Source organism: Cryptomeria japonica, chromosome 4 (genome assembly GCF_030272615.1).
Source record: "Cryptomeria japonica chromosome 4, Sugi_1.0, whole genome shotgun sequence".
Classification (NCBI taxonomy): domain Eukaryota; kingdom Viridiplantae; phylum Streptophyta; class Pinopsida; order Cupressales; family Cupressaceae; genus Cryptomeria; species Cryptomeria japonica.
The window spans coordinates 178,994,890-179,017,321 of NC_081408.1; the positions used below are offsets into that span (position 1 = coordinate 178,994,890).

At 39.9% G+C, this 22,432-nt stretch overlaps 1 protein-coding gene across 1 annotated transcript in view; it reads left to right on the forward strand.

The window, feature by feature from the left end:
• LOC131032069 (protein Dr1 homolog) overlaps positions 1 to 22,432 on the forward strand; it is a 131,983-nt gene that overhangs the window by 20,918 nt on the left and 88,633 nt on the right. The window lies entirely within an intron of this gene.

Here is a 22,432-nt window from a genome sequence, read left to right on the forward strand (position 1 = left end):
TGAAGATTTCATCGGGTTCCACATTATTTTCTTCAATCATCTTTCTTGCCCATAGTGGTATTTTCTTGTTGTTAGGATTTTCAGCATTCTCGAAATTAGGTGATTGAAGTTCATGATTTTCTATGCTATTCTCCCTTTGATTCTCAATTGTAAGATTTTCATTTGATTCTATGGTTAGATCATCTTCTGCACTTAGAGAGAGTTTATAAGCAGCATCTTCTTCAAATTTGACATCTCTACTGATTTCAATAGATCTTCGTCCTGGAATATAGACTTTGTATCCTTTAATGGTTTCACTATAGCCAACAAATATGCCTTCTTCCCCGAGGGTTCTAGTTTGGTTCTCTTTTCTTTAGGAACGTGAATATACACGTGGCAACCAAAGATTCTTAGATGGCTTAAATCTGGTTTATTTCCTGTAAAGGCTTCTTCAGGTGTTATATTCTCTAGGAGTGAATGAGGGCATCTATTTTGAATGTACATAGCTGTATTTGAGGCTTCAGCCCAAAATGAGATACGTAGATTTTGATCATGCATCATGGCTTTAGCGGCTTCGATGATGGTTCTGTTTTTTCTTTCTGCGACTCCATTCTGTTGAGGATTATAAGGTACAGTACACTCCCTCTTGATCCCAACAGAAATGCAGAATTCTTTAAAATTTTCAGAGATATATTCACCCCTGTTATCTGATCTTAGAGTCTTTATTTTCTTCCCAATTTTATTTTCCACTAAGGCTTTAAATTCTTTGAATTTCAATAACACTTCATTTGATTCTTTGAGTTTTATGAAATTGATCCAAGTTTTCCTAGAGTAATCATCAACAAATATCACGTAATACAAGAATCCCCCTAGTGATGGTAATGACATTGGACCACACAAATCAGTGGGGACAAGTTCTAGTACAACTTTTGATTTGTGTTCACTTGAGGGAAAGGACCCTTTTGAGTTCTTCCCTAGAGCACATCCTTTACAAGTTCCAACATGATCAGATTTTAAATTGGGTAATTCTGTGGTAATTTTTCCTATAGAAGGTAGGGCACTAAATCGAAGATGTCCTAATCTTCTATGCCAAATTTCATTAGATTTTGATACTTCATGATTTAGTGCTTGTTTTTGAGTATTACATAATGTGTATAAACTACCATCTCTAGATCCTACAGGAATAGCATTCTTTATGTTAGAATTTTTAGGCTAGAGTAGAACTTTATCTTCATGGAAGGTGACACGATATCCTTAATCAGCTAGTCCTGAAATAGAGACCAAATTCCTTTTGATACCTGGTACAAAAAGAACATCTTTCAATTGTAATGTAACTCTTGTTCTTAACTGAATTGAGTAGGTCCCAATTCCTTTCACTGGATAGGTAGAATTGTGTAAGAACCCAACTTGGCTCTCCTCTGCTGACTGTTTCTTTTGAATGCAATAGATTGAATTTGTTTTGGTTTTTGAATGTTTATAGATTTTTTGTGTTTTTTTTTTTTTTTTGGTAATAATGAGCAATGAAACAATACTGGAATAAACTCCTATGCTTAAAATAATACTGGAACAATAATATTACTGCTGGAATTAATTTACGAAACTATCAACGGAATGTTTGTTTTGTTTTATGGCCAATATGCCTGGAAAACAAATTCATTACAATGTAAGATAAAAACCTGATTTTTGCTGTCCCAGTAGTTGAAAAAAATCTGCCAACTGCAAATTTTAATTTTTTTGAAAAAATTACTGTTCACGCGGCACTGTAGCAATCCGTACGGCATCACTATTCACGCGGTACTGTAGCACTCCGTACGGCGGTACTGTAGCGTTTACTGTAGCGCGGGTACTGTAGCAGCAATTGTATTTTGAAATGATTGCTTCAATTCTGATTTTTAATGGCTGCCAAATGAAACTGTAGGTCTGCAATTAATATATATTCGAAAATCTGCATACCCTAGATGTCTTCCCTTCTTTTTAAAGCCCAAATAGAACTCCAGAATGAAGCTCTCCTGAAATGCCAAATTTAGTGGATATTTCACCACCTCAAATGGTTGCAACACTGAAGAATTGTCGCTCTCCAATGGCTGACTGAATCAGAAACCCTTGGCTTCTTCTCCCAAGTTCATAACAAACAAATATCAATTCTCTGGATGGATGATATAAAATGAGCTCTTAAGTCCCTTTTTATTCTTTCTTATGAAAGCTCGAACACTTTCTTGGCCAATGTGGGATTAAAGACATATTCACACATTATAATATTAAAGTGACTTTATTATTATAAAGTTACTTTAGAACTTTATAATAATATTAAAATATTAAATAAATCACTTAAGTCACTTAAACTTTAATATCTCTTGATGTACTTGTCTGATTGCTAAGCCGTCTGAGCCAGGAGTCGACTCTCCCTGTTCTCCATGTGATTGGATGCTTGTCTAAAAATAGAAACCCTGAATAGTGACTTACTATAAATAGTAAGTGTGCCAATCTGAGTCGAAAAACTTGTGCAAAGGCCAAAACCTGAATCCAGCTGAAGAGTAATGTCTCTAATCACCAAATAACTGCCACACGAGGCCCTCTATCAATAATTGTTAGCCTACGCGGGTCAAATGATAGGCTAATTCTTACAAACTCTGATGCTCGCAAAATGGGGACATTACAGTCCGCCCTCTCTGAAATTGCTTGTCCCCAAGCAATCTCCACTGCAAAGAAACTCCAATCCTCGGGAGGCCCAAAAGGAGAATTGTGAAATGTCCCACACATCCTTAACCGACTCCTGTAGCACCAACATAAACATAGTTGCGCACAATATCCCTAGATCCCAAACCCGGAATGGAAGTCTACCTGTAGCGTCCTAAAATTGCGACACTTGCAATTTCGACTGCATTTCGGTCTTCACGATGGCGACGCAACACGCAACCTGAATGGAGACCCCAAAACTTGCTCGCGACACTGAAAACTGCATTTTTCAAGCACCCTGGCCTGAACCTCCTTGCACCCTGCTGTCCCGGGAGGTGGGACCAGAGCGCCCAGCGCCCTGGTCCTTCAGGATCAGGGCGCCCAGCGCCCTGGTCCCCAGGACCATGGCGCCCAGCGCCCTGGTCCCTGGGTCCTATTTTGGGCCCGGTCTCCTAAGGGGCTCGGGTCTTTTTGTTTGCAATTTGGAAATTACATTTCCTGGTCGGCCTAAGGTCGGGAAAATCAGTCTATCAGCCCTAAATGACAAGTATATAAACTACATTTTCCTCTTTCATTCGATATGATGGAAAAGGCGTAAAAACTATACTCAAACATTCAAGCATTCAAGCATTCAAGCAATTGATCATTCCAAGTCTCCATTCAAGGCTAAGTGTTGCATTCAAGTCAAGGATTCAACCATTGAAGAGGAGATCACATACTACAACATACAACATACAACATCTAAACCTTCGCACATAAGGATACCAACATCCTTAGAACAAGGTATTAGTACTTGTTTTACAGTGATTTACATTTACAGCTCTTGCTCATTTCTTGGTTAATTCCAAAACCGGGGTTTGACCTAAAGGCAAACCCCTAATCCCTAACCTCCCAATCGTCTTCGCTTTTCTGTGTGTAGGTTGCAGGTACGCGGCTGAAATTGAAGATCTGGAATCCTTGTGCAGAGACGAACAGATCCCCCTTCGTTTCGCGGATTTTTCGGAGGACCGTGGCGTCGGGCGCCATCGTCTCGACAACTTTCGCTCAAATTTGCAGGACAGCGCCGTATCGACATTTTACTGCTAATTCCAGGTCCGCAGCTTCATTCTATAACCCGAACTCAGTTTATAAGCGAATTTTTATGACTTTCTATGCATGCTTAGCTTAATTTCCTTAACAACATTCTTTACAAAAGAGGGTAGCCTTGCTTTCCTAACCCTTGAAATTCATTTAGCATCCAATTTTACATTGTGTGGGATTGGATCTTATGAGTTTCAACCCCTCTTTTGAATGTAAAGTCTCTCCCCTAAGTGAAAAACCATCGAATCCTAGCAAACCTCCCTTCTCTCTCCTCGGAGTTGGAAGAGGGGAGAACAACTAGGGTTCGATCGCGATTTTCCGCTTTACATTTTGGTGAACCCGACGTGAACATCCTTTCTAATTTTTCATGCTTAGATCTAAAAAAAAAAATTGATTACATTTCCATGTTTGATTTTTTGCGAAATTTTAGAGGTGATTGCATAAAAACCCTAAATTTTCTTTTTAGTAATTGAACCTGCGAAATGTCTAAATGTTAATGCCTGTTTCAGATCTGCTCTTCTATTACAAATTTTCAATTCATATTTATGCTTTAATTCTGAAAATTAAGTGGTTAAATGTCAAAACCCTAATTTTTGAAACCCTCTTGATTCAACCTTTGTCCGACAATTTCACTGATCAAAACATCTCCAAATCAGCTGTAACTTTGGATTCCGCAATAAAATCACAATATCTTTCATCCCTGAAAATTTGAAAAAAAGTTGCGAGGACCGTGGCGCCGAGCGCCATCGTCCCCGACATTTTTTCCAAAATTTCGGGAGCGAGATCTTGCTGTATTTTCCTGCTAAAATCCAGAATTTTGGCTGATTTTATCAATTATAACACTTTCAAAATTACAGTCAAAGTTGGTCTTGCGATTGCTTGGTCTAAGGCTTCTAATCATTCAAAAATCATTGAAATTGAAATTTTGTGTCAAAATTGTGTTCTTACTGTCCTAAATCTGAAAAGTGTGTTATCATTCATTAAAAATTTCAGTGCTTTATTCAAATTCTTGCATTTTGTGACTTTTGAAATTAAGTGCCTAATTACAACAACTTCTATTTCCGCTTTCAAAATTGAATTTTGTGTGAAATTGAGTCAATTTTCAAATTTCAAAATTTGCATTGCTCTTGACATTCCCTCTAAAATCATAAAATTCAAAATTTCAGTTTCCCTCTCTTTTTCAAAATTCAAATTTTTGCATTTTTCGACAATCTTGATAGGGTTCAATTTTGAGATTGCAACTTTAATTTGGCCTATCTACAGATCGTAAAATCACTCAATTTTTTCAGATTAGCTCTAACATCATCATACCTTTCATCCCTGCAAATTTCGAAAAAAGTTGCAAGGACCGTGTTGCACTCCGGGCGCCACGGTCCCGGACATTTTTTTCGAAATTTCGGGAGACTGTTGTGATTGCATTTAACAGCTTAAATCCAGAAGATTGGCTGATTTTACTGAAAATTGCTACCTCTAAATTCAAAATCTTCTCTCTCTTTCTAGTGCATGAGTTTTACAACAATAAGCCCTACTTACACTATTCCCGTTAGACGAAGCCGTAGAATTAAGTCTTTCCAAGGTTTAACTACTGAGGAGATGGAACCTAATTTGAATAACCTTTTTAACGAGGACATGGGTAATTCCTCTAATCCTCCTAATGATGAAGAAGCTCTCCATGAGGTTTCTGTAGAACAACTTTCGAAATTGGATAACCAATTTGACGATTTTCGACAATGGATGTCTCAAGAATACCCTGATAGTCAAGCTCTTCCTTTAATTGAGGGTCTAAAACATATGCTTCAAAGTGATAAGAATGGAATTGATATTTTGCGTGGTATTGCACACATTGTGGATTCGAATGTGATGCCTATGAAGAGTTGTGCTGAAAATTTGTGTTATACACAACCTCCTACCCAAGATAATCATTCTATTCCTTTGACGATTCCTATTGCTAGTTGTAAAGCGGAAAATCGCGGTCGAACCCTAGTTGGTCTCCCCTCTTCTAACTCCGAGGAGAGAGAAGGGAGGTTCGCTAGGATTCGATGGGTTTTCACTTAGGGGGAAGACTTTACATTCAAAAGAGGGGTTGAAACCCACAAGATCCAATCCCACGCAATGCAAGATTGGATGCTAAATGAGTTTCAAGGGTTCGGAAAGCAAGGCTACCCTCTTTTGTAAAGAATGTTGATTAAGGAAATTGAGCTAAGAATGCATAGAAAGTCATAAAGATTCGCTTATAAACTGAGTTCGGGTTATAGGATGAAGCTGCGGACCTGGAATTAGCAGTAAAATGTCGATACGGCGCTGTCCTGCAAATTTGGGCAAAAGTTGTCGGGACGATGGCGCCCGGCGCCACGGTCCTCCGAAAAATCCGCGAAACGAAGGGGGATCTGTTCGTCTCTGCACAAGGATTCCAGATCTTCAATTTCAGCCGCGTACCTGCAACCTACACACAAAAAAGCGAAGACGATTGGGGGGTTAGGGATTAGGGGTTTGCCTTTAGGTCAAACCCCGGTTTTGGAATTAACCAAGAAATGAGCAAGAGCTGTAAATGTAAATGACTGTAATGTAAAACAAGTACTAATACCTTGTTCTAAGGATGTTTGTATCCTTATGTGCGAAGGTTTAGATGTTGTATGTTGTATGTTGTAGCATGTAATAAGTGATCTCCTCTTCAATGGTTGAATCCTTGACTTGAATGCAACACTTAGCCTTGAATGGAGACTTGAAATGATCAATTGCTTGAAGGAATGCTTGAATGCTTGAGTATAGTTTCCACGCCTTTTCCATCATATCGAATGAAAGAGGAAAATGTCATTTATATACTTGTCAATTAGGGCTGATAGACTGATTTTCCCGACCTTAGGCCGACCAGGGAAGTATATTTCCAAATTGCAATCAAAAAGACCCAATATCACTTAGGAAACCGGGCCCAAAATAGGACCCAGGGACCAGGGCGCTGGGCGCTCTGGTCCCACCTCCCGGGACATCAGGGTGCAAGGAGGTTCAGGCCAGGGTGCTTGAAAAATGCAGTTTTCAGTGTCGTGAGCGAGTTTTGGGGTCTCCATTCAGGTTGCGTGTTGCGTCGCCATCGTGAAGACCGAAATGCAGTCGAAATTGCAAGTGTCGCAATTTTAGGACGCTACACTAGTATACCCACCTTTACATCAAACATAATGGCTACTTCTACACAAGACATTCCTCCTGTGATCACCAGTCATGGGGGCAACCCTTCTTCTTCAATTAACCCTATTCCTTCATTCAATCCGATTTCTTCATTCGTCCCTTCAATGAGTGTTCCTATTATATCTCCACAAATGAACATGACGCAAGGGGGCAATTCATTTAATCATTCCATTCCTCCTTGTAGTGTTCCTCTTGTCCAATCATCTCCTATGACTAATTATCATAGGGTCCGACCACCTTACTCTTTACCTTCTTTCAATAACATAACACCTCCATCTCAATCTAACACATCCAATATGAACTCTTCGACTGAAGCGACCATTAACAATCTTGCACAAACTATTTCTTCTTTACAGCAACAAATTGCCTGTATGAATCAATCTAAGTTTAGTGTGCCCACATTTGATGTTGCGAGCCCACTTTCTCTTGACATTGTCCGAGCTATTCCTCCTAAACATGTTGAAATCCCGCATTTGGAACTTTATAATGGTAAAGGAGATCCTCTAACACATGTTAAGACTTTTCAAACAATTTGTACTGATTTTGCTTATGACCAAAGGTTGCTTGCAAAACTATTCACTAGAACATTAAGAGATAAAGCCCTACAATGGTATTGCTCGTTGCCTTCTTATTCTATTACTTCTTTCGAACAACTTGCAAATGCTTTCATTCAACAATTTCAAAACAATATAAGTCCTAAAGTTACTTTGATTGATTTAATGCATTGTAAACAAGGTGTTAAAGAAAAAGTGACTGATTTCATTGGTAGATATAAGCATTTGTATGCTCAAATTTCTTTTCCAGTGCCTGACAATGATATTCAAAGAATCTTTATTTCTAATTTACAAAAAGATATTCGAGACAAACTTCTGTTTTCTGAGTTTACTTCTTTCCAACAGTTGTGTGCAACTCTTCACAATTATCAACTGACTGTGAGTCAAATGGAACAATCACATCCTATGGCTCCGAGTGATAAGGGTGATAGCAGTCAACAACCATTTGGGAAGTTTAAACTGAACAGAGATTCCATCAAATTCAATGAAAACATCATCAACAACAATGTGAATGCAGCATCAGGTGTGCCTCCTATTTCTAAATTTTTCAAGAAAGAAAGAAAGTATACTCCTTTGAATGAATCATTGCATAGTATTATGAATAAGTTATTGGAACAAAATGTGCTTACTCTTCCTCCTATAAGACAAATTGATCCTGCAAAGATTACTTCACCTTATTTTGATAACAAAGCCTTTTGTCAATTTCATCGTCAGCCTGGTCATGATACTGAAAAATGTTTTTCTTTAAAAGGTAAAATTCAGGATTTGATTGATAATAATACTATCTCTGTTTCTGGAGTGAATGATAAAGGCAACACATCTGTAGCTCCTCCTAATCAAAATCTTCAGATTTTCACTGATCCATTGCCTTCTCATACCTCTAATGCAATTGAGGCTAATGATTCCTCTCTTTCATCTGATGGTCTTGTGTCTATGACTCCGAATGTGATTAACTTTGTAGAGCAGCAAGAAAACCCTAAAGAACCTTCCATCACATTTGATTCTAGCGAAACCATTAGGGCACCTGATGGTCCTTTATACATAGTTGCAAAAGTCAAGAATACACCTTGCCGTGGAGTGCTTATTGATCCTTCGTGCATGATTAATGTTATTACTGAAGAATTTCTTTTTACTTTGCAATTGAATCAAGTGATCTATGACAAAACAGATGAGATTGTGAAATTATTTGATGCATTTTCTTCTCCTGCAATTGGTTCTATTACATTGCCTATTGAGGTCCATAACAAATCTCTTGATGTGAACTTTGCTATTATTCCATCTTCCGAACAATTTCGTGTGAAGCTTGGCTATCCTTGGCTGTCTTCCATGAAAGCTATTGCTTCTCCTATTCATAAGTGTTTGAAATTTCCCCATAATGGTGAAGTCGTTACTGTCAATCATAGTCTCTTTAAACCAGCTGAAAGAACTTCTAGTGTTCCTCTTGATTACTTTTGGCCTAAACAATTCCAATCTCTTCCTCCGCGAAGTGATCATCTTTTCAAATCTTATCAAAAGTGGAAAACAGATATGATCCTATCTCTAAGTGAACCTAGAACACCTAAACTTGACATTCCTATCATCCTTGAGAAGGAAGTTCTTCCTTTGAAAGATAAAACTAATGTCTTACCTCAAGAAGATTCCCAACCCATCCCTATGGATGTGACTATGTCTATGCCTAATAAACTTCTTAAGAGTAGACCTATACCTCCTCGTCATGATGGACTTGGTCTTCTCCCTAAACCAAAAATTCCTCCTTTATATGGAGCAGTTCCTCCTCCTTCTTTTTATAGAGAGAAGAGACCTTCTTCTTCTCCTATTATCCAGCCTAAGAGACCACAACCTAAACACCCAAGTGCTAAGGACGAGAACATTCCTCCTCCTCTATCTTCTCCACTTCCTACTAAGACTAGACGAAATCGTTCTGCACGTGAACGCCGACGAAAGCGTCGTCTTAGAGCTCAGGCAGCTGCTTCTCAAACTTTGCAATCTCCAAAAACACCTTCAACAAGCATTATTCCATTTTCTCCTCAGCCGGACATTGAGCCTAAATCTCCTAAACATAAGATGCATGATGGTCTTGATCCTGTGCGAGTTAAAGATCCTATTTTTATAAATCTTGATGATGATATAGATGAAAATGTTATTCATGATGAAAATGTTACTCCTCTTGCTTCTGATAGTGAATATGAACTTGTTGATGTCGATAACCATTTATCTAATGAATTTTCTAAAGCACTTATCCTAGCTCCTAGACAAGAACAATGTGGCTCGGAACATGAACATAGCTCTTGTTTGGATCTTGTGATAGCTCCATCTGCTGTGTTGGATGTTCCTCCTCTAGCGTGTTCCCTGCCTTCCCGAAACATTGATCAGCAAGATCGGGGGGTAGATGACATGCTAGACTAGTTACATTAGCATAGCAGATTCTCTCCCCTTCTCTTTTGTTACTTCTTCTATATGTTATTCTCATTCTTCTATTTGTTGTCCTTGGTGTTGTCTACTTGAGGACGATGCAAAGCATTGAGATCTCTCGATCTCTCTCATGTTGACTCAAAAGACACATGTGTTCCCTTCTTCTAGGTGACCTTCCTTGATTGGGGAATGAAGAACAATTATGCATACATACATATGATATATATACATGAATTATCATACAGCATATTGACCCCGAGGAAAGCGAAGTCACCTCGTGCTTTGTGTTTTGTGTCTATTACCCTCGGGTTTATCTCACACTTGGGGGCTAAATCCTTGCGATAACGTGCTCCTTTCTTATTTCTTATGTGTATCACTACGTTAAAACAATCACCCCCGGTGAGGCGTGTGCGATCGCTTTAACGTAGGGGGGCATACATCCCGTTCATATCTTTTCAAGATACTTGAAAATTTCTTGGCAAATTTAGCCTTGCCTTGAAAATTTTTGATATCTTTCTTGCATGACTCATAGTGAGGGAACCTTACTACTGACAGTCATGGTTCTCCCTCGTGATCTTCCCTTTTACTTTGTCAATCGAAGTCGTAAGATCTTTAGTCCACTGGGGGCTTGGTGTATCTTGCCTCCCTGACGTGGTGAAAGTCTTTCAATGTTGTTTCCTTGTACTTTACCGGAAGTATGAGCGTACGCTTATACTCCCGCTAAAGTGGGGGCTAAATGTAGCGTCCTAAAATTGCGACACTTGGAATTTCGACTGCATTTCGGTCTTCACGATGGCGACGCAACACGCAACCTGAATGGAGACCCCAAAACTTGCTCGCGACACTGAAAACTGCATTTTTCAAGCACCCTGGCCTGAACCTCCTTGCACCCTGCTGTCCCGGGAGGTGGGACCAGAGCGCCCAGCGCCCTGGTCCTTCAGGACCAAGGCGCCCAGCGCCCTGGTCCCCAGGACCATGGCGCCCAGCGCCCTGGTCCCCAGGACCATGGCGCCCAGCGCCCTGGTCCCTGGGTCCTATTTTGGGCCTGGTCTCCTAAGGGGCTCGGGTCTTTTTGTTTGCAATTTGGAAATTACATTTCCTGGTCGGCCTAAGGTCGGGAAAATCAGTCTATCAGCCCTAAATGACAAGTATATAAACTACATTTTCCTCTTTCATTCGATATGATGGAAAAGGCGTAAAAACTATACTCAAACATTCAAGCATTCAAGCATTCAAGCATTCAAGCAATTGATCATTCCAAGTCTCCATTCAAGGCTAAGTGTTGCATTCAAGTCAAGGATTCAACCATTGAAGAGGAGATCACATACTACAACATACAACATACAACATCTAAACCTTCGCACATAAGGATACCAACATCCTTAGAACAAGGTATTAGTACTTGTTTTACAGTGATTTACATTTACAGCTCTTGCTCATTTCTTGGTTAATTCCAAAACCGGGGTTTGACCTAAAGGCAAACCCCTAATCCCTAACCCCCCAATCGTCTTCGCTTTTCTGTGTGTAGGTTGCAGGTACGCGGCTGAAATTGAAGATCTGGAATCCTTGTGCAGAGACGAACAGATCCCCCTTCGTTTCGCGGATTTTTCGGAGGACCGTGGCGCCGGGCGCCATCGTCCCGACAACTTTCACTCAAATTTGCAGGACAGCGCCGTATCGACATTTTACTGCTAATTCCAGGTCCGCAGCTTCATCCTATAACCCGAACTCAGTTTATAAGCGAATCTTTATGACTTTCTATGCATGCTTAGCTTAATTTCCTTAACAACATTCTTTACAAAAGAGGGTAGCCTTGCTTTCCTAACCCTTGAAATTCATTTAGCATCCAATCTTACATTGTGTGGGATTGGATCTTATGAGTTTCAACCCCTCTTTTGAATGTAAAGTCTCTCCCCTAAGTGAAAAACCATCGAATCCTAGCAAACCTCCCTTCTCTCTCCTCGGAGTTGGAAGAGGGGAGAACAACTAGGGTTCGATCGTGATTTTCAGCTTTACACTACCAAGCCTAATACCCTCTGACTTCCTCTGCGCTACTCTGATCTCAACTTCACCATGCCAGAAGCGGTGAAGCAAACCAATGGGACCCATCCAATACACTGTGCCAAACCTGTCGCCTCCTGGATCCCAAAACAACTGAACCCCACATCCATTCGCCATATAGAGATAAAAATATCTGGAAGCGTCTATAACACAATATCTCTCTACAGCTCTCGGTAAACTCCCATGGATGTGATAACTAACCAAACCATCATGCCCACTAACACCATAGTCATCCTGTAACCATGTACCCATAAGAAAACTTTGTGACATAGAAGTAGCAAACCCTGTTGGATACATATCAACATGATGTATAACTGACAGCTGTCCCTGCAAGTAATCCCCCATAAATTGCTGAGTCGGGCGCTCGCAACTGCTAATCCCATCTTCTGAAGATGATGAATACCCATCCCACAAAGGATGGCATCTCGGAGCCAATCCACATGGATGCATCATCAAGTCCTCTGTGTGTGGATCAAAAGAAAAATGATGAGCACTCCTCACTGTGTAGTCGCGGTAAAATGCTCCAACCTCTGTCAATGGCTCATCACTAATAACACTTGAATCGAGCAGTTGATCCCTTTGATTCTGAAAAACAACAAGCTGGCATCCAAAATCAGCTGCATGGGATGAAGAGACAGATTTGCTTCCAGGAGATGGAAACAAATCAACATGGGAGCCATACTCCCAACTAGATGACACTCTACAAATGCCCTGTGAGGACGGAGTAGCGTTGTGTACTACCACACAACTCTCAAGAGAATCCACCATTGTGACACAAGAGCTACCAGTAAACTGTCCTGCATCAACTATCACAGTACTGACCTCAGGAGAACTTGATGCAACTAGTGGTTCTCTACTGCTCTCAACCAAGGTACTCATCCCAGCTGAAACTTTCGTACCTATATCTGTGATAGATGTAACCACATCCTCACTACAACCAGTGGATATAAAATCCTCATCAACTGCCTCTGTATATAACTGTACTATATCTGCAGTTGGTGGAGACTGTGCCAAACTCAACTCCTCGGTAAGCTTCTCAATCTGTAACTGTGACTCTTGAAGAGCCAACTCGGCACTCTGCAATGAGTCCATAGTCACCTCAAGCTCATGAGTGAGCTCATCGACCTGCTCCTCCTTTCCCTTCAATGCATCATAACAAATGCAATCCCACTCGAGAAGAAAATCCCTGTCCGCAAGTAGTTTTAGGTAATTTTGTTTCATCATTCCAATTGCTTCTCGAAGTGCATGTATCTCTGCAAGGGAAAAACCACTATCACCATGCTCATCTGTCAAAGGAGTACTCCAACCATAGGTAGCCAACATCTGACGAGCAACATCAAAATGCTCAATGGTTGTGGCAATCATATTGTCATTCGCTTTTAGTTGCCCAACCAAATGATGAGGATTCTGTAGCTTATGACCCCCATACAAGTTTTCCGGTTCACAATATGCACTATGATATGAGGCTGATTCGTCATCACTCACTACATGATAAGAAGCATCATGTGTGCTTTCATCCATGCACACCTCAACATCTAAGGTACTGCTGCTTTGTACCTCAAAGGATAGCTCAACTGATAAGGTAGAAGTTGCTGGTATGACAGTATCTTCACACACCTCCACTCTCAAAGTAACTGCATGCCCATCCAAAGCACGATCTTGGGATTCCGTATCAACATATGAATCTTCTAGCTTGTTTTCAAAGGTCTGATCTGGAAAATCAGACTCACCATGACATGAATCCTCCACATACAATGCATCATTAGTACCCAATTTCTGAGTACTTTCATGTGACAATTCAATAGGATCATTTTGCACATGTGAAAACACTACTGTCTCATGCTCATGCAAAGTTTCATCATCGCTGTCATGAAAATCAGAAGTAGCCTCTATATTAGAAACTTCTTGAGTCACCTCTTGCAAGGATGATGTAGATAAATCATTACCCAAAGTTGTGCTAGTGTCTTCTTGAATCAAATCAGCATGTCTATCAAATTCATCATATAAATTTCTGCATACTTCATAGGAATTTGAAGATACCAAATCATTTTGATGAAGAGTTGTATCATCCTTATGTGTAGATTCTCTATCCATTTCATGTGTAAACAATTCATGAGCTTTAGTGTGATATTTCTTCCTTGCAAACTCTGTCTTATGGCAAAGACTCGGGTGCAAATCCATGTAACTCATGAAAGGAAGTTCCTTCTTAATTTTTTGGGGAAGAGTGCTATACTCCTTAAACATGCTAATCACTTCTTCTTCTTTGTTTTGTGGTGTTCGACCTTTGCTGGTAGGAAGTGAATTGAATCTTTTAGGCAACCCAAACTTTGAAAGCTTTTGCTCTAAATGCAACAACTCTCGGCTGAGCTTGTATTGTGATTGTTCAAGTTCTTTCAGTGCCTGTTTATCGCTGAACAATGTTGTCATGTAGCCCATTTTCACTACCCAACTGAAAACCAAATCAAAACTGATTTGTACACGGATGATTTTCCCACCAATTGAATGCAACCATCACCCAACAGGTTGGCAGGAAACCGCTCTGATACCAATGTAAGAACCCAACTTGGCTCTCCTCTGCTGACTGTTTCTTTTGAATGCAATAGATTTGAATTTGTTTTGGTTTTTGAATGTTTATAGATTTTTTGTGTTTTTTTTTTTTTTTGGTAATAATGAGCAATGAAACAATACTGGAATAAACTCCTATGCTTAAAATAATACTGGAACAATAATATTACTGCTGGAATTAATTTACGAAACTATCAAGGGAATGTTTGTTCTGTTTTATGGCCAATATGCCTGGAAAACAAATTCATTACAATGTAAGATAAAAACCTGATTTTTGCTGTCCCAGTAGTTGAAAAAAATCTGCCAACTGCAAATTTTAATTTTTTTGAAAAAATTACTGTTCACGCGGTATTGTAGCAATCCGTACGGCGGCACTATTCATGCGGCACTGTTCACGCGGTACTGTAGCAGTCCGTACGGCGGTACTGTAGCGTTTACTGTAGCGCGGGTACTGTAGCAGCAATTGTATTTTGAAATGATTGCTTCAATTCTGATTTTTAATGGCTGCCAAATGAAACTGTAGGTCTGCAATTAATATATATTCGAAAATCTGCATACCCTAGATGTCTTCCCTTCTTTTTAAAGCCCAAATAGAACTCCAGAATGAAGCTCTCCTGAAATGCCAAATTTAGTGGATATTTCACCACCTCAAATGGTTGCAACACTGAAGAATTGTCGCTCTCCAATGGCTGACTGAATCAGAAACCCTTGGCTTCTTCTCCCAAGTTCATAACAAACAAATATCAATTCTCTGGATGGATGATATAAAATGAGCTCTTAAGTCCCTTTTTATTCTTTCTTATGAAAGCTCGAACACTTTCTTGGCCAATGTGGGATTAAAGACATATTCACACATTATAATATTAAAGTGACTTTATTATTATAAAGTTACTTTAGAACTTTATAATAATATTAAAATATTAAATAAATCACTTAAGTCACTTAAACTTTAATATCTCTTGATGTACTTGTCTGATTGCTAAGCCGTCTGAGCCAGGAGTCGACTCTCCCTGTTCTCCATGTGATTGGATGCCTGTCTAAAAATAGAAACCCTGAATAGTGACTTACTATAAATAGTAAGTGTGCCAATCTGAGTCGAAAAACTTGTGCAAAGGCCAAAACCTGAATCCAGCTGAAGAGTAATGTCTCTAATCACCAAATAACTGCCACATGAGGCCCTCTATCAATAATTGTTAGCCTACGCGGGTCAAATGATAGGCTAATTCTTACAAACTCTGATGCTCGCAAAATGGGGACATTACAAATTGTCTCCTATTGTAACTTCTTCAGTTGAGTGGCCTTCAAAGGTTTCAAATTGATCTCTAAATCCGGTTATGTGTCGTGATGCTCCATTGTTGATTATCCACATATGTTTGTTTGAGTTTAGTTCGCTTGATAAGGCTAAAAAAAATAGAGGATTCTCTACTTCCTTGACTTCAGCTATGGTTGCTTGAGCTTTCTTTCTTTTTGGGCAGAACCTGTGAGTGTGTCCAAATTTATCACACTTGTAGCATTGAATCTTGGAGAAGTCTCTGGTTTTGTGATTATTTCCTCTCTTTCGTTTGAACTTCCTTTTCTTCCCTTTGTTGCTTGTGTTAGCATGCAGTGCTTGAATTTCTCCCTCTTTGTTTGGACCCAATCCTCTTGTGATCAGTCGAGATTCTTCTTGAGTGCAATCATTTTTGAGTTGATCGAATTTTGGTAGCGTTGGACAAGCACTAATGCCTTGAATAAAGGATTCCCAACTGGATGGTAATCCCTTAAGTGCTATTAGAGATAGCTCCATATCATCTACATTATTTCCAATAGTTGACAATTGGTCTTTCAACTCTGAAATCCTCATGAAATAGGATGTGATTATTTCTCCTTTGTTCATGTAGATATGCATTAATTGCTGTTTTAAAGTGAGCAATCTGCTTGCATTATTTATTTCATATGAGTTTTGAATGGTCTTGAACATATCATAAGTTGTAGTTAGTTTTGAGATGGTTGGGAGAATGTGATCTTTAACAACATCAATTATGATTTTCTTAGCCTTGTTGTTGTATCTTTTCCAGGTTGTTTTCTCTGGCTTGTCTTCTGGCATCTTAGTATCTTCTTCTATGTATGCATCTAGTTTGAGTTCTTGAAGAATTGTTGTTATCCGAAGTCTCCATGAGACAAAGTTGGATGCGCCTTCGAGTCTATCCTCCACTCTAACACTGTTCACCATGATTGTTTTTCCTTTCATTCTGAATGCAAGTCTGAATTTTTAGAAAAGAGGTGTCACTATTTTTATTATTTCTCTACCAACCTGGCTCTGATACCATGTTAAGGAATTTAGATCAGAGATAGAGAAGACAATAGTCTGATAATATGTAGTAAGGATAGACTTTAATGAGATCACTGCAATGAATTTGTTTTCCTCCGATGTATATATATAACTCTATTTATTAACCTTCTATGATAACATCGACAGCTTGCTGGTTCGTGGAAGTGCCACGGTTATTGGTTTCAGTTTACAGCAAGTGTCGATGCCTTTGCATAAATAAAGGGATGAAGAATTATGTCCACGTAGGGGCATGACTTCTATGTGGCTTATGCCACGTAGAGTCATGACCCTACGGGGACATGACCCTTCGTTCAATGTTCGCCGCTTATGTTCATTAGTTAACACCACTTATGTTTATATTGCTTGCTTCAATCCGAATGAGGCTATATCTTTAACAGTAAGCCCGCACACGTTCACTTTTTCCCTGCTTGGTATTGTAAATCTCCGCCAGGATTTCATTGCCATCATGTAGGAGTTTGAATTCCTCCTGGAAGGCCTTCAAGTTGTTCCATGATGTTTTATATTGGGCATCAAGGTCCGTATACCAGTCAATTGCTATTCCTCGAAGGGTGGCCAAAAATGCCTTCAACCAGTAATCCTGGTCGTCTTGGTTGTTTGCCTCCTAGATGGTTACGCATGTCTTGCAATGTCGTACGGGGTCCTCTGACCTGTCGCCCATGAACTTTGGAAGCTTCTGTTTCTGTGGGGTGTTTGCCATTGTCTTTGTCTAGAGGGTTTTGTGTAATGCTTGGAAGTTATTATATGCTCGGAAGGTATTATGTGCCTGGAAGGTACTGTATGCATTTGACCGGGTAGGACCGTATTGCTCTGTCCACGAGCCTTCTACGCATCCACCCTTGTCCTCGGCGCTTTGGTCATCCTCACTCCTATAGTCCCTCCTTCCCGGAGTTTCTGGGTCTAACCCTCCTATTTTTAAGTCTTCTCTGAGTGACAAGTTTCCAATTCGGTACAGGTTATTCTCAAAGAGTTCAGCGACTTCGCTCTGCAGGTCCTGTGCAACCCTTTCGTCGCTGTCGGAGTGCTCCGACGGATTGCTCTTGGACTAAGTTTCGGGTTCTTCACTCGATGTCGAGTGAGTGGCCTAGTTGGTGAGATCGTCCTCTTCTACGTCCGGCAGTGGCAAGGTCCTAGCAACCCCTACCAACTCGTTCCACGTACATGATTTCTGTCTCTCTCGACTATGGCTCCGACTCACACTCCGACTCTTGCTTCGCCTTTTCGGACTCTCTTGCCCTTCGACAATCTCTTGCAGTCGACGTCTCCATTCGTTTTGTTCTCTGATCCGTAGAGATCTCCGTACAAACCCCTCACCTACTTCTTCGTTGACACCAGTACGCTGTTGGTCCTTGTTGGGACGTAAGGGCATTAATTGTGGGGGGTACGACATCTGCTCGTATCCCTCTCTTCTTCTTCCCTACGACTCCTTTCTTCGTACTGCTGCAGGATTTCTTGCCGACAACGTTCCCAACTAGTTTCTTCTCTCTGCTCTTGCTGTTCAATGAGGTTCGGTGCCAGCAGTCTAGGAAGGGTCCCCAAAAGATCAAACACGACAAAATTTACTGTGGGTTCCTCACGTATCGTGCCTTCAGGGACCGCTGTCTCCCGAGCTTCCCTTTGCACCTACTGGGTGACGGAAACATCCCACAGTTCCACCAAATCCCCCGTCAGTTGATCCTCTTTGGCTTCTGCCTGCGTGGGCTCCTCATGTGTATCACTTTCAGTGACTATTAACTATTGTTGAAATGGTCGGCCCATCAGTGGTTACCGCCTGCCGCCATATTGATCTCCAGAATTCGAATCGACAATGGCGACAAAATGTTTAGTCCCTATAGTGAGGTTGGTAAACTCACGGATAACAAAAGTATTCAATACGTACCAACAACATATGCAACAAGAACATTCATGTATATTAAAGCACAAATAACCATTACAAGAAACACAAATATGGCAGAATTATGGTATCTTTATTTCATTCGAAATATGCTAGTACAATGCTAACTTGCCGAGGTTCTAGCCATACACTATATAGACCTGACAGTTGGCCAAGCTGCCAACTGTCACAACCTACCAACTACCAACTACCAACTACCCCACGAGAACCTCTCGGCAACCCATACATAACAAAACATAAACACCCCAACAACTATAAACTAACATGTGTTATTAGCCCCTAACATTATTCATCAAAATTTTGTTAAAAGACTAGAGAAAAGGATTAAATGCTTACCTTAGATGATTGAATCTCCATTGTGCAAGCTATCTTCCTTCCTCAAGCACTCCACAATTGATTCCGTTTGAAAATAACAAGCTGCCCTCTAAAATGCCAAAATGAGAAAGAGAGAGAGTGAACAAACAAAATGAGCTTTGTCTAGGGCGAAATGAGCCTTTTAATGTTGGATTAGGGTTTAGGCAAAAAAAGGTTAAAAAAAAGTGTTAAATTTTTTTGGTCACTTTATGAAGTGACTCGGCATTTTCTTTGTGGGTATGCTTGGATACACCCAAGGTATGCCCTAGGTGCCTTGAGTGTGCTGTGGCTACGCGCTCGCATACCCATAACGCACCCGAGGTGCCTAGGGCACACCTTGAGGCGCAAGGTGCACTTGTACCTGGGTGAACCCGGTACAGGTGCGCAGGGTAGAACCTATGAACCTCGCAATGTAGCTCTTAGGACAATCTTCTTTCCATTTGTTGTAAACTTAAGTTCCATAGTTTGATAGTTTTGTGAATACTCTCCTAGAGAGGTGCAACCATTGTACTCCCAAAACCATATTAGTATCTCACAAGCCAATCACATAAAAGTCATTACATACCTTGTGGTCTCCCAGATTGATATTGAGTTGCTTGATTACCTAGTTGCATGGAATGGTCAATCGATCAGCTATTGCAACCTTGAAACCTTCAAATGCTTCTGCCTTTAATCCTCTCTTCATCACCAAACCTTAGTTGATAAAATTATGGGTGACCCCATTATTGATGAGAACAATCATTCTATGTCTTGCTAGCACTCCACTAACCTCGAAGGGAAGATATTTCGGGGCTCTGAAGAGAGAAGCAAGTGTACTTTCCCTTGTCGCTAATGTGTTCTTTAGAAATATGATCAATAGAGTCTTCAAATACCTTTGGTTCATCCTCTAACTCTGAATCTTCATCTCACACCACTTTTATGTAATGTATATGTCCTTTACACAAGCATTTATGTCCAGCAGTCCACGACTCTCTACAAGAGAAAAACATCTTATTCCTCTTGAGTTCTTTCTTTGACTTATCCATCTTGCTTGATTTTGGGGGTGATGCCTTAGGTTGAGGGATGCTATTATAAGGAGGCTTTTGTTGCGGCATTGGTGGTGCGCTCTTGGATTAGGAATTACCTTTGGTCACTAAGTCCTCCAAACTTAGAGCTCTTTTTATGGCCTCTTGTAGGGAGTTTGGGTCAAATTCTCTTACCAAACCCTTGAATGATTCAAAGAGGCCTTCTACAAACATAACTATGAGTCTCTTTTTTGTCACATCTAGAATAATTACTAATAGCCTTTGAAATTTTGCCAATATGCTCGATTGTACCCTCGTCTCAATTGTGCTAGCTCCCTGAAGTAAATCTATGATCATTCCTGTTGAACTTCTCCATTAATCTTTGACTAAACTCTTCTATGGTGGTTGTGTTATGTCCTTGGGTTGCCATGCCATGGTACCATCATTCACGAGCCACACCCTCAAGGTGTAAAGTGGCAAACTTTATGGCATCTTCCTCAAACATGGGGTTCAAAGAGAGATATGTATACAACTTCTGCAACCATGACTTGGCTGAATAATCGCCTGATCCATCATATGTGGGTATATTGATCTTTCCTAGGAGAAGTTGAATATTGTCCAGGAGTCCGTTCTTATTTATTTTTAGAAATTTGGCTTTGAAAGTTTTTTGGATTGGGTTAATTGAATTTATTCAATTACTTCCTTCCGCCCCATTTTGTGTAGATTTCTTGATAATACATTATTGATTCATCTCTTTTAAGGTCCTTACCATATCTGCCAAAGATTCCCTTCGGTAGATTGAAATTCTCTACCTAGCTCTTTGTTGTCAGTCCCAAGGGCCTCTTTGAAGTGGGCTTCTTCATTTTTATCACCCATAGCTAACTCTTTTATCCTTTTCCTTCACAAATATGTCATGCCCCCACCTTCATAACATTTTCCACACCATCTTTAGGATGAATTTAGATATAAATATTCAGAAAATCATCTTATCAAACATATCAAGGGGAAAAAATCAGAGAAGGCAGTGCCATACTCAATCCAAAATGAAGAAAAAACCTCCAACACACAGAAAATTCAGAAGAACGTTAAAATTTGTTAGAGGAAAATCTTTTTGGTTGTGCAGGATGACATGAGCACTAGAATGCTCCTGCATAACATAATCATGCTAACTAAGAAATATCTACTGATATCCCTATGTACTATGTGGTGCAACTATTGTTTATTCTAACACAAGTTGCTTAGCCTTAATAGGAATATTGTCTATCTCATTACCCAACTCCCTATTGATGCTTTATGCTATCGAGAAGAAGATCCCTGGAACTTATCCCAAAATATTTACTTATGTGAATCTTATCCTTACATAGAACTTCTTGAAAATCGATTAGAAATACAATCTGCTCTATCCATTTTCAATTCTAGACAATGAATGTAAAATCTAATGATCATGTTTTAGTCTGGTCGATCTTGGGTTGCTTTCTAGTTTCCTTGATGCAACATTCTTGAAAGATGTAGAGTTTACCTCTTTAGCTTGTTAGCTCTCCCACCTTTTCAAGTCAAAATTATAATTTTCTGGTTCTTGAATGAGCTTTTCCCTGCCATTACATTTTCTGGGCTGTCTCATTATTGCAGCTGTCCTTTCTTATGCCGATAAGATCTTGGTTTTATCCTGAATTGTTCCTCCCTCCATAATATCTGTACAAAACATCCCAAAGGTCCAGCAATTATATTCTAACTCCCAGTAATTTCCAAGTTCTAGTCTTTTGGCTTTAGAAGGTAGTCATGAGCTTCTATGGAAGGTTGGAAAGCAAGTAAAGAATTTACTCAAGTAGCACAGAGGTGGAAATCGAAATCTGATCAAGTTAGTTTCAACTTTCAACATCCTTTATTGGTACTTGCTTGGCTTACCTGGTCATAAAGGTGGCCACGCCAAGATTGAAATTTTCAAAAGAGGCACTTTAACCTGGTGTGTTCTTTCTTTATTACAGTTTTTTTGGTACTGAGCATAGTAATTGCTAGTGGCAAAGGTTCTTATATCCATAGCTAACGTCAGATATATAAAGTGAAAACTTGCAATTATTTCTTGCAACTTAGTCGATATTCTGCTATGTTGAAGTCGATTACAGTAAGCCAATTGGCAATTGGAAAACAGGGGCATATTTGATCCTGAAGTAGAAAGTTCTACATGACCAACTGGTTCATTTCAAGTTCAGGCAAAAGAAAATCTCAGATAGCGGTGGCAATTAAACAGGGTAAACAGAAAAATTCCCTAAATTAGTGTGCTCTGAAATTAAGCATAACTGCATATCTTAGTGCTAACGACCATTCATTTTAGTAGATCCAA